A 17834-nucleotide genomic window follows, 5' to 3' on the forward strand; every position below is an offset into this window, starting at 1 on the left:
GAAATATTTTTTTTTATCACACTGCAAATGGCATCCTAAGTGCAAAAAAGGACGATTAACTAAAAAAAGATGGCGAGGAGGTAGTCAGTGTATGTATAAAGCACATTTCATTATAGACCCTTTTCTTAAGAGGTGCAGGAGAATTGCACAGCTAATACTGCCCTTGGAATTACTGATTTCACATGGATCAGTAATTGCATGATGCAGAATTGAAGGCCCATATCCCAGGTCATTTCCTGAGATATGAGGACTAGCCACAGAAATCAGTGTTTCCCCATGGATTACATGCCGATTATTGCCACATCGGGCAATACCCAATGTGGCAATAACCTGAATTTCACTAGTTTTTTTTGTGCGAAAATGGGTTGGAGATGAAATAATGAGTTGGTGTTACCACACTACTTGGAATCCTTAATACAATAAATTCAACAATATAGTCCTAACTTATGTGAGCTCACAGACATCATCAAGAGTTTACGTTAAGTAGTAAAACATCAAGAATCTGGTGAACCAAAAACACAGATTAATATCACAAAGGTGCAGCTCAGCTATCACTTCTTTACTAAAAGAATCCGCAAACGTAGAGAAGACTCACTCTCTGTTCATCACCTCAAAAAGCAAGGCACAGAGAAAGCACAAAGAGTGAAGACTTTGAGGAGGGAACACACATGACATTACATGAACTTGGTATCATAAATTAAAGATCATTGCCATAAACAGTACAAAGTGCTTTGCAGACTATCCTAAATTGAAACAGCATCACCAAAGGTAACCAAGGGATTAAGAGCAAGAAAGGGGAGACATGCCATGATCAAATCATCAAGTGCCACAAAGAAGGTGAACTGTGCAATTTTCATAACGTTATAGGTAAGTCCTTGATAAAGCGAGTTCCCTTTAACAATACCAAACCCAGTAATGGGTGTAAGACCAGAAGTGTGCCTGACTTCTATCAAAAGTGGCAAGATTTTTGTCCAATACATAGAGAAGAAAGATGCAGGCACAGTCATCACCATAGACTGGGCATTAAGTATAATATTGATATTATGGTTGAAACCCAAGTCTCTTGTCAAAACTCCAGAGTAAGCTATGTGCCTTGGCTAGACAACTTGGAGTGATGCACCTCTCTCAACAATTATCTCCTTCTTGTTTAATTTTAATATGAGGATTGATATTCATAGAAAATCCTGATCTCCTCCACTGACCATAGTAGGGAATTAGAGAAAATGTTTAAAATTACCAAATGTCTGGGCTACCATAAAAACAGTTTTCAGCAATACGGACTTTGCTTCTGGTGCTCCTTCTACAAAAGCCTAAATCAGTCCACATAAATATTATCTTATCAATCTATACACTTAGCTGCATGCATGTTCCATGCATTTTATTGTGTGGCCATAACTCTTCAATCAACCTTCTCATATGAGCAATTTACCATCTACAATGAATTCAACATCTTCACAACCTTTTTGCATTTTGCAGTGCAGTGCATTTTTTTGTTCAGTAGGTTTGACCCTCTCACATTCAACAAAGCACTATGCATGCTACCTTCACATGGAATCACACTACTCACTTTGCCTTTGCTCTGAAAAAACTCTGCTTAACGAAATGCCCCTCTCTACTAAGCCATGTGTTTTTTTCTGATTGCAGGATGTAAGAAATTGTGTTACATGATGAGGGGGGTGAACATCTAGTCAAGCAGCAATGACAATCCTTGCCAAGGCGAGGCATTCGCAAACCCCAATTTAACCTGTACTCATCCCTCTGGTAGCTTGCGCAGAGCAGTGTCATACTTAACCTAGATTCATTGTGTTTTCACAACACTTCACACAGAAATAAAGTGAATACACAACACAAGACAAATCCCACACCAATTTAGAAAAATAGAGTAGATGTTTTTTAAATAAAACAAGACCAAAATGACAAACATCCAATCAATAGAGCTGGAGGTATCCAATTCTAATGATTTGAGCTAAAATAGCATCAAAAGCCCAAAGCACAACTCATGGCTATCTGGCAGTTTCAGACCGGGAGAAAGTCACAAGTTTAGGCTGACGGTGATGGTGATGGAGCGTGGGTCAAATACAGGGACCAGGCTAATCTCACTAAAAATGTACCTTCTCACTCCAGTGCAAAGATTCCCGTTTGTGGTGGAGGGGTGGTGAGGAACAGGGAAGCGTTGCAGATGATTGTCGATGTAGCTTGAAGAGAAGTCCTGGCATCATGGACGGTCATCGCAGTAGTGTGAAGAATATGTTGTCATCCAGGGCAGACAGACCAGGTCTTCATGATGGCGTTCTCCGCAAGTGGTCAATGCTGTAGCACGAAGGGCCAGGTTCAGAGAACTTCATGTTGGCAGGCTGTGCAAGCAACAAGGTTTTGGTGCCAGTAGAGCCATTCGTGGTCACAAAGAGCCTAAAAAACTCAATTTAGTTTCACTGAGGTCATGCCAAGGGTCTAAGACCAGAGGGGCACCACCTGGGGGTCTGAGGTTTGCTCCAGCTTGATCTAGGTGCTGGTTCAGGTGGTTGGGAGTCTGTTAGGTGCCTGTGGCTTTGAACAGTAGGCCAGCAGACTAGCCCTTGGAGTCACTCTGGGAGTCCTGGGTTCAGGTACAGGTCAAATCCCTATGACTCTGGCAAGAAGGCAGCAGGGCAGCAGGCCAGTTATCCAGCAATTCAGCAGTTAAGCAAGGCAGTAATCCAGCAGGGCAGCAGTCCAGTCGAATGGCCGTCCTTTCAACATCACAACAGTCCTTCTTCCTGGCAGAGTCTTCACAGATCCAGAAGTGTGCTAAAGAGTTGGTGTCTAAGATCCAATATTTACACCTCATGCCTCCTTTTAAGTGGCAGGATCTTCTAGAGGTTTCCATTTGAAGAGCACAGGTTTCCTACCTCCCCTGGCCCAACTCCAGAATAACTACAGGGGGGAAGGAACCTCTTTGTTTGGAGACAAGACACAGCCTTTTAAAGTATAAGTAGGGCTGTGTCTAACTCTGCCCTCCCATCCTGCCAGTGATGGCCAATCCAGGCACACCTAAGCTTTCTTTTGTGTGGCTGTCTAGGAGGCATACGCAAAGCCCAACTGCCAACTGCACACAGTCATGTGACCCTGAGACAGGCTGAAGGCAGTGAGTGGCTAAGGCAGAAAAATGCCAACTTTTGTAAAAGGGGCATTTTCAAAATTGTAATAAAAAACCTACTTCACCATAAAGGAGGATGTTTCAGTACAATTCCAAAGACACCAAATATGAACGGTTTACCCATTTGGAAGTTACAGCTTATCAAATGTAAGAATGTACCTCCAAAGTTATCCTATGGGAGAGGTAGACCTTCCAATAGTTAAGTACGAATTGAAGAGTTTTACACTATCAAGGTGTAATGTAGTTCCTATATTCCCAATAGGCTCTGTGCATTGGAATAACATATCCTATAGATTTGACGAAGGACTGAGGTCTACTAGGATTCTATTGAATATATTAAACTTAATTGTGAGTGCCAGCTAGCTCAGAGGTCACTAGAAACTTTCTCGAATAAACAAGAAGGGATTAGTTTCTGACAACCGCATAAACATGACAACTTTGTTTTCCCCAAGAATAAAAGTATCTTCAGAATTGTGTTTCGTTTCATCAGAGATGCAGAGAAATAGACAGGCGTTTTCAATAAAAGGATTTATTGAACAGTCTTCTTTCTCATGTAAGTAAAGTGAACTGCTACAATCGTAATACAGGCTGCAAAGTATAATGCGTACAGCGAGAAGAGTATTATAAAATAATACTGTAAAAGAATTGTATAGTTTCTAAACCATAGATAAACACATACATAAATAACGAAGGCTAAAAGTACTGAACTGGTGCTTCTAAAATACGCCTACTCCAATGTACCTAACCTAAGTCTTGTACGAGGGAAGAAGTAAGTGTGGTGTAGCATAGGTTTAGTTTCTTTGCTAAGAATCTATCCAAGATTTCTCTTTAGGGTCTAATCAGCTCCATACCTTGGTTTTAGAATGAAGGAGGTCTGGTATCTCTGTCTCGGGACTTGACTTCCCAACACCCCGCGAGGTGAGCTTGGAAACACTGGAGCTGTATTCTCAGCGGGAGATATAACAGCTTCTTTGATCAGTGCATCAACTTAAGGGTCGGCTTCCTTCGGCACTTGCTGTAGCGAGCTGCTTCGGGCAAGTAGATAGTTGAGCTGCTCCGAACCACCGTGTCCTTGCTAGAGCAAGTGAAGGCATATTTAACCTTGAAGATGCCTAGTTTGACGTAAAGTCAGGCATAATAACGTCAGTAAAGAACCCCAAGGGAATAGTAGTTCTTTGAAAACTCCATGAGTTCTTGGACAAATCAATATTCAAGCAAGGGGAGGTCCCTGACTGATTAAAGCGATTTTCAAAGAAATTGTTGTGGCTTTCTAGTACGGGTAGAAGTAGCCATGCCTGTATTTGGACTGCATGGGCTCTGTCTAAATAATATGGGTATGATTTCTATGCCTATATTAGGGAAATGTGAATTGAACCTATATAAGGGCATGAATCAGGAAATTTCACTCAGATCCTAAAACGCCATATAACAAAGGTGTGTAAAACTTAAAAGTACATAGCTATTTTTTTAAGAACACTGCACCATGCTTTAAACTATTTAAGGCCTACCCTAAGGGTGACATAAACGCCTTAGAAAAGAAGATTTGGGCCTGGTGAAAGGTTTATTTTCCCATGTTGAAATGGTAGGTTAAAACTGCATTCATAGGCTGAAATGGCAGGCCTGAGTCTAGTTTAAAGGGTTACTTAAGTAACGGGCAGAAGCAGCACTGCATGTCCACTAGCAGCATTTAATTAACAGGCCCTGGGCACAATGTAGTACTACTTACTTAGGGACATTCAAGTAAATTAAATAGGCCAATTTGGTGTAAGCCAATTCAACCACGTTTTAAGGAGGGAGCACAAACACTTTAGCACTGGTTATCAGTGGCAAGATGCACAGAGTTCTAAGGCCAACAAAAAATGAATTCAGCCGAAAAATGTAGATAGTGAAGCAAAAAGTGTGGGAGTGACTGTACTGGAACTGGCCTAATGCAAAACACTGTAGGTAATGGGATGTGCACAGCCTGTGTTTTGTTGCAATTTATCCGTGCTCCTGGGTATCTCCCTCCTCCAAGGGAGTATCCGACAATTCCAAGTGTAGCAGGACTATTACACCATAGTCCTCTCTCCCCGGGCACAAGTTAATGCTGAAACTTCAGCAAACCATGTTCAAAATTTTCTTTTCAAATAATTTCAACTTTGCTTCCAAATTTAAATTTATTGCATTATTCCAAATGGATTCCTCATGTTTTCTTCACATGTTAATGTAGAAACATTTTTGCCAAACTTTAAATTCTCCTTATTTTTGACAAAAGTCTGTTCCGTTGTTTCCGTTCCTATTAGCGAATAGATTCTTTCACTGGCTTCTGCGGTAAAAGCAAATACTTCAGCTCTAATGTCTGTAGAGTGTGTAACATCTTCATACTGCATTATGGTTAATAGGCGTGCTCCTTCCCGTGGGGGGAATCAAAGTGCAAACTGTAGGTAATGGGATGTGCACAGCCTGTGTTTTGTTGCAATTTATCCGTGCTCCTGGGTATCTCCCTCCTCCAAGGGAGTATCCGACAATTCCAAGTGTAGCAGGACTATTACACCTTAGTCCTCTCTCCCCGGGCACAAGTTGATGCTGAAACTTCAGCAAACTATGTTCAAAATGTTCTTTTCAAATAATTTCAACTTTGCTTCCAAATTTAAATTTATTGCATTATTCCAAATGGATTCCTCATGTTTTCTTCACATGTTGATGTAGAAACATTTTTGCCAAACTTTAAATTCTCCTTATTTTTGACAAAAGTCTGTTCCGTTGTTTCCGTTCCTATTAGCGAATAGATTCTTTCACTGGCTTCTGCGGTAAACGCAAATACTTCAGCTCTAATGTCTGTAGAGTGTGTAACATCTTCATACTGCATTATGGTTAATAGGCGTGCTCCTTCCCGTGGGGGGAATCAAAGTGCAAACTGTAGGTAATGGGATGTGCACAGCCTGTGTTTTGTTGCAATTTATCCGTGCTCCTGAGTATCTCCCTCCTCCAAGGGAGTATCTCACAATTCCAAGTGTAGCAGGACTATTACACCACAGTCCTCTCTCCCCGGGCACAAGTTGATGCTGAAACTTCAGCAAACCATGTTCAAAATTTTCTTTTCAAATAATTTCAACTTTGCTTCCAAATTTAAATTTATTGCATTATTCCGAATGGATTCCTCATGTTTTCTTCACATGTTAATGTAGAAACATTTTTGCCAAACTTTAAATTCTCCTTATTTTTGACAAAAGTCTGTTCCGTTGTTTCCGTTCCTATTAGCGAATAGATTCTTTCACTGGCTTCTGCGGTAAACGCAAATACTTCAGCTCTAATGTCTGTAGAGTGTGTAACATCTTCATACTGCATTATGGTTAATAGGCGTGCTCCTTCCGGTGGGGGGAATCAAAGTGCAAACTGTAGGTAATGGGATGTGCACAGCCTGTGTTTTGTTGCAATTTGTCCGTGCTCCTGGGTATCACCCTCCTCCAAGGGAGTATCCGACAATTCCAAGTGTAGCAGGACTATTACACCATAGTCCTCTCTCCCGGGGCACAAGTTGATGCTGAAACTTCAGCAAACCATGTTCAAAATTTTCTTTTCAAATAATTTCAACTTTGCTTCCAAATTTAAATTTATTGCATTATTCCAGATGGATTCCTCATGTTTTCTTCACATGTTAATGTAGAAACATTTTTGCCAAACTTTAAATTCTCCTTATTTTTGACAAAAGTCTGTTCCGTTGTTTCCGTTCCTAATAGCTAATAGATTCTTTCACTGGCTTCTGCGGTAAACGCAAATACTTCATCTCTAATGTCTGTAGAGTGTGTAACATCTTCATACTGCATTATGGTTAATAGGCGTGCTCCTTCCGGTGGGGGGAATCAAAGTGCAAACTGTAGGTAATGGGATGTGCACAGCCTGTGTTTTGTTGCAATTTATCCGTGCTCCTGGGTATCTCCCTCCTCCAAGGGATTATCCGACAATTCCAAGTGTAGCAGGACTATTACACCATAGTCCTCTCTCCCCGGGCACATGTTAATGCTGAAACTTCAGCAAACCATGTTCAAAATTTGCTTTTCAAATAATTTCAACTTTGCTTCCAAATTTAAATTTATTGCATTATTCCAAATGGATTCCTCATGTTTTCTTCACATGTTAATGTAGAAACATTTTTGCCAAACTTTATATTCTCCTTATTTTTGACAAAAGTCTGTTCCGTTGTTTCCGGTCCTATTAGCGAATAGATTCTTTCACTGGCTTCTGCGGTAAACGCAAATACTTCAGCTCTAATGTCTGTAGAGTGTGTAACATCTTCACACTGCATTATGGTTAATAGGCGTGCTCCTTCTCGTTTAAATTTGGAAGCAAAGTTGAAATTATTTGAAAAGAAAATTTTGAACATGGTTTGCTGAAGTTTCAGCATCAACTTGTGCCCGGGGAGAGAGGACTATGGTGTAATAGTCCTGCTACACTTGCTAATGCAAAACACTGCCATGTCTCCAAAACAAATGTGTTCTCTATATTTACATTCTTTAATGCACACACATAACATATGAATCATCTTTCACATTTTGGCCTCACAGACTTTTTCTCACAACATCACGCATATCTGGTGCATGCTCATTTCCAATTTCTTTTATGCCCTTCAACGTTTTCTTCATATTTTAATCTCATTATTCATTCCTGTAAAGTAATCTCTGACCCTCGCCATATCTTTCCAATTATTTTTTCTTTTAGGTTTCACTAACACTTATCTGCATGGTATTACCACATTTACATTTCAAGGAAGTTGTCCTCAAAACTAACACTTATAGTTTGCTGATGTGTTTGCTCTCTAGATAAAATGGATATGTTTCTGAAACCATATCAACCATCCTTCTATATCACACTTCCGTCTACCTCACAGCGAACTTAAAAACTTTTAGCCCTGGAGGAGAATTCCCAATTTTGAAAGCCCTTTGCCTTCCAAACTGCATGTTAGTATTAGCCATCTTCCACTCAAGCACCTCAACCAACATAAGTTAAAAAAAGTCATTCCACTTCACACACTCTAGTGGAGACTCCCCACCCTTTTGGAATCTTCCTTAGGTAAAGGGCCATTCTCCTTGTGGTGTATGCAATGTCTGCCACCTTACAACCAAACCAACAGAAATTTGACCTTGGTCTTCCAAACAAATGACAGCTGAAGGAACATACCGACTGCAAAACAAAGAATTGTGTGTATTTGATCCAATGCCCATGTTCTTTAAAATATATGGGGATGACAACTCAGCCCAGAAAGGTTAAGATCAATGAACACTGCAGCATAATAAGATGCCCACACTCAGCAACTCAATTAACAGCTCAGTATATGGAATAGAGACATAACCAGATAACATATATTAGTCAATAATAGAAAGACTACAAGAGGGCCCTGAAATTAAAAAAATACTCTTCCAGAGAGAACAAAGATGGGTGTTCAGACTTCATACAAATGTCATTGGTTTCAACAACTCTACACCTTTGATGCTTCTTTCCAAATGTTAATTTTGAAATTCCTCAGTGTCCATTGCTTCAAACATCTACTCAATGATGCATAAAAAATTATGATGAGGATTATCTAAAGTAATCAGCAACACATTTACATCCCCTTTTACAATCTGGGCATCCTGATCCCAGGACCGGCCTGCTTGTTAAACACTCCGCTGCAAACTGAGTATCTAAGTTATGAAGATGATAATACCCATTTATTTTTGTATAACTTGAGAGGCTGCAATGGCAGGCCTGTAGTTCCATTTTGAATGATCTCTCATGGATGGCATAATACGTGCCGCAGCCCATGGGAGACCTCTGGGGTACCTATGCCCTGGGTACATGGGTACCATATACTAGGGACTGACAAGGGTACACATGTATCCAATCTGGGGTGTACCTAAGTACATAGCACAACAGTCTAGGGAGAAAGTAGATAGAATGGGGTCCTGATTAGCAGGATCCTAGTCAGATTAGTCAAAAACAGCATCACATCATGCAAAAAGTGGGGGTAACCATAAGAAGCACGTTTTTTGTGTGCTTCACATTTTAAGAATTTGGTCTTTTTTGTGCACTTCACTCTTTAACAACTGGACTATGCTCATACACTTCTAGAACTTGTAGCTATATATGCTTTCATTAATAAAGATAATTTTCCTGGTGGGTTCTTCCTTTTGGATCATGCGCCCCACTCTCTGCCCTCGCTCTGTGTAGAATTACAATTAGGTGCATTATTTTTCAAGTTGTTATGCCCCACTCAAATATAGCCGCCACCACTACTGATAGAGGAGTTCTTCCCTTTGAAATGAGCCTAACAGGCACCTCCCAATTACAATAATACGCCCTATATTCTTTTTATTCCTTTTATTGAAAAATATTTTTTTATCTCTCTGTGAATATATCAATTAACAAAAACACAAACCTTTACTCTGGCACTCCCTTTTTCACACCATAGCCATTCCAAGATGGCGATTGTCATTTACGTGCACGCAGTGTGCTGACACCAGCACATCTGCGTTAAGCACTCAGGCGGCAGGCTACACACATGACTCCACTTTCCTATCAAGTTGCAAGTCAGTGAACCACGAAGCAGTTCAGGAATCCCACCAACTCTTCTCTAAAAACCAAGTAAGTGCACAACAGGTCTTTCTCCAAGCAACTCAACCAGCGCTCCTCTACATGTAAGTTAACCCATACTGTTTTCTGTCCACACAGTATTGGTGAGGAGCCATTGTTGCGAGCTTGCCTATGGGGCCTTCATTATTGGACAGAATTTGTATGTTTCTTTGCAACCTTAAGCTATGTGCATTTTTTAATTGTCATGGGCATGCTACACCTGATTCATTCTGAGCAAATCCCAGTTTGGGGATCCCGGAAATGAGAGCTGCATGTTGTATGTTTTAGGAACTTACAAGAATTTCATGTGTTTCAACTTTAAATGAAAACAGATATAACATTTATATTATATTTTGTATTATGTTTTTTGTTGTTTTGTCTTGTGTTGTCTTTGTTTTTATCTCACAGGTCATGGGGCATTATGAAACCTTCTTTCTTTTGAAATGTATTGGAATACAATATTACCCACTAGGTAGATTAGAGTCTATCTATGGTCCTTTTTTTTATTTTATTTTTTTATTATTTTTATTGACATTTTACAACGGTTTTTCCCCCCCACCCCGCGCCAGACAAAAAAATTCATCATTTCTCATTACTCATTTACAGATGATACATATTGCAATAATAACATTTCTTTCAAAATATGATATAGAATAACATAATCGACAAAGAAATCCTGATTTAAGACTACCAACTAAAACTTTAAATATTTAAAGTAGAAGGGAAAGAAGAAAAGACTTAACATTCACTTCTTCAGGACCTGCTACCTTGTATTGCCCCCTTATACATTTAACATCCTGTCTTTCCAATCTGCAATCGGCTTCCACAACTGTAACCCAAGTGCTCTCCCTTTTTTCCCCTTTCTAGCGTAGATAGCCCTCTCAAGGTTGTGCATGTACAATAGCTTAGCCAGCCACTGCTGAAAAGAGGGAGCCAATTTCTCTTTCCATACAGAAGCTATGCATAGACGTAGTACGGCCATTGCCACAAATATGAAACCACCTGCAGTATGTTGTTGTATATTAGGATCCTCGAGGCCTAGTATTATTACATCAGGTGTTAATTTCACTTTAAAGGCCAATGATTTATCGCAGAACATTTCGATACTATTTATGAGTGGTGTGAGAATTGGGCACCCTGCGAACATATGAATTATGTCTGCCTCTGAACTGTCGCATCTCGGGCACCTCACCCCCTGTGTTCCTCCCCACTGAGCGATCCTAGCTGGGGTATAGTAAAGTCTAAACAGAGTTTTGTAGTGTTGTGCTTGTAGTGATGCCAGACATAATACCTCATGCCCCAAGGTTAGTGATTTTGTAACTATCCCTTCAGAAATTCCTAGTGCCTCCATCCATTTAGTCTCATACTTCCCTAAGTCGTCCCCTCTATGTTCTATCAATGCTGAGTACAACCGTTTAATTGTACATGGCCGCTCTGCTTCAATCATCTGTAATATTGGGTTCTCCTTGAATCCCGCCTGACCGCCACGTTTATTACCTAAAAAACTTCTTATCTGTAAGTACTTGAAAAAAGACCTATTACTAACCCCGAATTCCTGTTGGAGCTCTGTAAATTGCCGTACCCCAGATTCCCCCATTAAGTCTCCCATGTTTCTAATACCTTGTCTGACCCATTCTTTAAAGATTACATCCGAGAAAATATCCGAGGGTAATGTTGTGTCCCCTGCTAATCTTTTATATCCATGAAGTCTACCCAAACCAAAACTCTTCTTAAATGCCTTCCAGATCTTATTGGCGGCTTCCAATGTCTTAAACCTAGTTCGCTTGAAGTAGCTTGGCTCCGTATATCTCAGGAAAGCATTATTAGTTTCATCTCCCAAAATTAAGCCATACACTTCTAAAGACCCTGTATTTAATTCCTCCTCTCCTTCGATCCCTCCCAGTAAACAAGTCATTTGTTGCAGAGCCGCTGCCCAATAGTACATCCTGAGGTCTGGTAGAGTCCATCCTCCCTTATCATAAGGTAGTGACATGTATTCCAGTGCCCTCCGTGTCTTCCCTTGTGCCCATACGAAGCGATTTACCATATTTTCTAATTTCTTAAACCATATCAAATTAAAGAACAGCAGGATTGTTCTGAACAAGTATAGCACTTTGGGTAGCAGGTTCATTTTCACATAATTAACCCTTCCAACAAGTGTCATGTGCAGATTGTGTATCCTATCCAGGTCTTTTTTCGTTTTTGTAAGAATAGGAGTGATATTGATTTCCACCAATTTTCCTAAATCTGCTGTAATAATAATACCCAAATATTTACCTTCGTTAACCACCCGTGTATCTGTGCAATCTGTGTGTGTGTTTTTAATAATTTGTGTCTTGTTTTTGTTCAATGCATATCCCGCTATTCGCCCAAACAGCTCTGCCACTGATTCTATTTCCCTTATCGCGTCCATTGGGTTGGGTGTTATAACCGCTATGTCGTCTGCATACGCAAGAACCTTTATATCTCCCCTCTTAGAAAGTAGTGGTTTGATTCTTGCGTTTTGTTCTAATTTATATATTAGAGGGTCTATATACATTGCAAACAATAATGGTGAACAGGGGCACCCCTGTCTTGTGCCCCTGGTAATATTGAAGGGTTTTGTGCGACCTGTATTTATCCTGACACATGCTGTTGGATTTGAGTAGAGTGCTTGTATTACTTTAATAAATGTTTCGCCCACTCCCCCTCTTCTCAAAACAGCCCATAAGTACTCCCATGCCACCCTGTCGAATGCTTTCTCAGCGTCAAGTAACAAAGTGGCCATTGGGTTCCCTTCCCCTTCCTGAATATCAAACAGTGTTATCATTTTCCTTACATGTGTTGTGGTATCTCTATGAGGTATGAACCCGTGTTGATTGACACTCACCAGTTGAGTGATTACCCTGGCGAATCTAGCTGCCTGTATCTTTGAGAATATTTTAGTATCTGCATTAATTAATGTAATGGGTCGATATGATCCAGGTTCTGTCGGGTCCTTCCCTTTTTTTAGTAAGATTACAATGTCTGCTCCCGCCCAACTGCCTGGGATTGCCTGCCCTTGCTGAATTCCTTTGAAAGTACTCGCTAATTCTTTAAATATTGAGGGTAAGAATATTTTATAAAATTCTCCTGGAATCTGATCGGGTCCAGCTGCTTTCCCATTTGGTAAGCCCAGTATAGCATCTTTTATCTCCTCATCGCTTATGTCGTTATCCAGATATTCTCTATCCTCTTCGCTAAGTACTTTACCCGGGATGTTCTCTAGATACTGCTCTATTTCACCCCTATCCCGGACTAACTCCTCCTTATATAACCTACTATAATATACCCTAAATACCTCAGCAATTCCCTTATCATCAGTAATTATCTGGCCTGTTTCGTCTTTAATTTCCTTGATTGTGCTTTTAGCTACTCTTTGTCTTGTTCGTGCAGCTAGCGTGCGTCCTATTCTTTCACTGAATTTGTAACTCCTCTCTCTCTGCGTGTCATACAATCTGGCGGCCTTAATCGCCACCTCTTCCAGAGCTGCTGCCCTAGCTGCTGCTACTTCTAATAGTCGTTCAGTGAGTCCCCGCTGTTCTATGGTAGCTAGCTCAAGGCGTGCTTCTGCCAAAATCAGGGCATTGTTCAACCGATCTCTTTCTATTTTTTCCCTCCTCTGTTTAGCAATGGAATAGCTAAGCGTTTCCCCTCTAATACAGGCCTTGAATGTATCCCAAGCATTCCCAATGTTGGTGCTCCCTCTATTGATATCCCAGAATTGTTTGATCCATGCATGCATGTATGTGACATAATCTTCGTCTTTCAACAAACCCCTTTCAAACGTCCATGATCCCACCACCTTCTTAAACCCTACTCCTTCTATTGTTAATTTTAGAGGGTTGTGATCTGACAATATACGCGGTAATCTCTCAATTGTTGCATTATTTAATAATACCCTGGATGTAAAAAAATAATCTAACCTAACGCATATTTGGTGAGGTGCTGAATAAAATGTATATCCAGGATCTGACTGATTCTTGACCCCCCATACATCATACATTCCATTGTTTCTTGCTAAACTCTGTCTTGCCCTGCAGACTCTTTTCTTTCTTCCCTTGTATTGCCCTGTTGTATCTATATCTAGCCCCTTGGCCCCGTCAATATTAAAGTCTCCTGCCAAGATCACCCGTGACGCCCAAGATGGCAACTCAGTATCCAAAAAGAGGAACAACTCTGGGTCATCCTCGGTTGATCCGTAAACAGAGCCTATGGTAACCCACTCCTCTCCTATAAAACACTCAATCAGAGCAGATCTCCCCCACTCATCCTCAAACCTCTTCCTTGTTTTAATGTCTGTATGTTTGGTTAGTACAGCCACTCCTCTAATTTTCGCCCCTTGTTTTGAATGTGCTAGTACCCTTAATCCCAGCTCTTCCAGTAAGAATAACCTGTTCCCTTCTACGTGTGTCTCTTGTAAGCATATAAAATCAGCCCCAGTGTTCTTTAACAACAATGCCAGACGCTGTCTTTTTAATCTATCATTCAACCGACACACGTTCATAGTAATAATTTTAATACTCCCACTCATGGAGGGTTGTGTAAGCTTTCCCTACGACCTCGTAATTCCATTTTATTTTCTTTACAAATGTTATAGCCAATATGCATTTTTGCTTGTTTCAACTCTTCCCACTTTTTTTGGTATGTGATTACTCCTTCTACTCCTTCTACCTGTACTACATCAACTTGCTGTGCTGCTTGAGCTCGCTGTGCTATTTGTATCATCTGTGTTACATATTTTGTCTTTTCTTGTTTCGTCGCTGTCTCTCCCTTATTGGCGCTCCCCTTCCCCCTCCCCTCCCCCCTCCCCCCTCCCCTGTCCACAGGCAACTAGGTCAATCCTGACCTATGTATGACTGGTTCCCGATCCCCTTGAGTGGAGCCGACCCTCCCCTCTCTACCTATAGTAATGGATGTAAATGCAGAAATAAAAAGAAAAGAAAAAAGAGAAAAAGAGGAACAAAAAGAACCCCCTCTGCGCCCCACCTAGTCCCCTCTAAGAATTCATTACTTAGTCCAAAATACTGTCCCACATATAACTGATTCTTGCTAAGTCTATACAAAATAATACAGAGTGATCTAACCCTTCACCTCTTAGGTTCTAACCCTATTCAATATAATACAACTCAGACCATGTACAAACCATATAAATCCATATCATCTGCGGTCATCAGCCTTACCCCCCCCTTCTCTCCTCCCTTTTCCTTTCCCTTCCCTTTCTTCTTTTTTTTTTGTCCTCCCCTTTTTTTTCCCCCCCATTCTTTGGATATTGTTTATCTTCTTCTTTTCTCCTTTAACTCAGACAAGAAGCTCTGTGCTTTAATCTCTGAGAAGAAGAGTCTATCTATGGTCCTGATGAAATCCATAAATCCTTCTGTCACTTTTGGACATTTAACATGTTGCCCCTAGTGAACACAACCAAGGGCTTATTACTGTCTTTCTTGGTTGAGCTTTGTTTCTAATCTTGAAATGGTCACTCGTCATGAATAAAAATTACGAAGGCAGTATGCATAGTTAATATAATCCGCTCATGTACCCAATCAACCTATCACAAACACCCATCTTTAGGGTATTCATCTTTAGCTCTGGCAAAAAGATGGCCAGGGCAGAGAAAAAAGATCTCTGTCAAAGAGCCCCAATTTATTGGATTCCGCTTGGCATTGCAGAGCCCATCCAACAGGGAGCAGGCCTGATGATGAAACATGCCACCTCGGTGGGTGAGGTCTAATGCATCATTAAAATAAAGATCCTTAGATCTGTGGAAAACTAGTGGACCAGAGTTTATATGTATTCTTTGGCCATACAGCGGAATAGCATACTTCTTATGGGTGGAAATTGATAGTTTGGGGAGACTGTGTGCCAGATCGTGTTAAATATTCTCTCTCCATCCTCCTAAATCGTGGTACATTGAACATAGATGCACCACGCATCTTTACAATATTGACACTTATTTGCTTGTCTCTGCTCGAAGCAGCAATGTCTCCATTCCTCCTTACCCAAGAAACAGAAAATGTTACAGTCAACAAATGTGTGCAAATAATTCCAGATATTAATGCCGGGAAGCACCAACTCTGGGATAGGTCATGAATGGACCACGCTGAAGACAGCTGGTATCTGGCACATTGGTCAGCAAGACTCAGTCAGTAATGCAGCTTGTCACTGTGAAAAAAGATTGCTGTACTTCAAGGTACATTAAGAACCTCAACAGAATGATCCAGAAATGCCAATGAAGCTGTTAGACCTGGCATCATTGGCGGGAGACTCCCATTTTTACTGATTGCCTCCTCTGTTTTTATATATTTTTGCTGGTTATATGCTTTGGGCACTGTGCGACTGCTATTCAGTGCCACAGTGCAAGTGCTCCCTATGTTAAATTGATGTACTAATTGGTGATTCCATGATTGGGTTATTTGATTTACTTGTCAGCCCTTAGTATAGTGCACCATGTGTGCCCAGGGCTTGTACATCAAATGCTGCTGGTGGGCTTGCAACACTGGTTGTGCCACCCACAGAAGCAGCTTGTAAAGTGTGTCTCAAGCCTGCATTGCAAGGCCTGTGTGCAGTCTAGTACTGCCATGTCGACTTGGCAAGTGCACCCACTTGTCAGTCCCTAACCTTCCCTTTGATTCATATTATACACCTATGGTAGACCCAAGGGCAGGGTGCATTGTAAGTATAAGGTATGACATGCTCTGGTGTGTGTAGCATGTCCTAATAGTGAACTAGGTCCATTTTCGTTTGTCATTTTTGCAAGCAAGGCTACCTGTTCTCTATAGGCTAGAATGGGCAGTTAGATTATTACATTCTTATAATCCTAACTGACTCAGGGAACATGGTAGAAATTCAAATTTAGTATGCCTGAACTCAGAATAATAAAATACATCTTTTAGTAAAGTTGGTTTTAATATTCTGTGTTTGAAAATACCACTTTTAGAAAGTAGGTATTTTCTTGCCTAACTGTCCAGGCCTGCCTCTGCTAGGTTGTATATTCTGTGTCTGGGTTCGTGAGTGACAGGGCTGGGGGATTCCAGGAGACAGGCTGGGGCAGCCGAGTGGTGAATAGAGAGATCTGCATCTAGATGGGAGGGAGGAGTTGCACCTGGGATCTGAATAGGGCTGGACCTTCCCTCTAAAGTGCGGGCTCCACCTCCTGTGGCTTGTCTGATGTCTCTGCCCTGCACTGTGAAAAGAGAGAAGGAATCTTGTCAACAAAGTGCTCCAGAGCTGTGCCTTCCCTCCCCTGTGCTGGCTTCACCTCCTGTGGGGCGGCTGATGTCTCTGCCCTGCACAGTGAAAGGAAGGAGAGAGTCATGTAAACAAAGTACTCAGGAACTGGTTTGGACTAGGCAGAGGCCTCTCTGCCTTCAGAGAACAACAGATTTTGGGGTATAAATATTGGGACCCAGTCCCAAGAACTTTAGATCACTTCTGAAACAAGAAACCTTTTGCCAAGGAGAAGAACTAAGAAAGCTACAGGAGTTTGACTGCCCCTCTGCCAGTGAGCTGTTTTCTGGGTTGGCCTGCAGTGGTTACTTCATTGCCAAGGAAAGGAGAAGGAACTTTTTAAGGACTTTCATCATCTACAGAACATTCCCCAAGGGCTTGAACTGTGCTGGCCTCCTGCTGAAGTCTCAGGGACAAAAGACTTCATCTCCAGCTCCCCCTGTGAATTTCCTTGCTGGGTATTCTATCTACAGACATTTGCTTGTCGCTTTGAGCTGGAAGCGCGATGCATCGAGAGGAAGCCTGTCGCCGCTGCAGCTGAAATCGTCGCATCGACTGAGAAGCGAGCCTTCGCCGCATCTCCCTGCAAGCGTGTGTTCATCGAAGCTGCCTGCAGCCGCATCACCGGAGAAGCGTGACGCCATCGAGAGAGTCGCCATCGCATCACCGGAGAAGCGTGTCGCAGGGCCTGTCGCGGCTCCAAAGTACAGAGTCGTCGCAAGGCTGTCAGGGCTCTTACACATCATCGTTGCATCATCGCATCAAGGGCGCCATCTTCTCGCATCGCAACTGGATCATCGCATCGCATCAAGGCGCCATCTTGCTCACCGCAATGGGCCTGCAGGCCGAGAATCTACACATCAGC

General features: G+C 41.5%; 1 protein-coding gene across 1 annotated transcript in view; it reads left to right on the plus strand.

Moving 5' to 3' along the window:
* Window positions 1–17834, plus strand: part of LOC147683825 (uncharacterized) — a 1174400-nt gene that overhangs the window by 674772 nt on the left and 481794 nt on the right. The gene's annotated exons all lie outside the window — the stretch shown is intronic.

Source organism: Lissotriton vulgaris, chromosome 11, assembly GCF_964263255.1.
Source record: "Lissotriton vulgaris chromosome 11, aLisVul1.2, whole genome shotgun sequence".
NCBI classification, from domain to species: Eukaryota; Metazoa; Chordata; class Amphibia; order Caudata; family Salamandridae; genus Lissotriton; species Lissotriton vulgaris.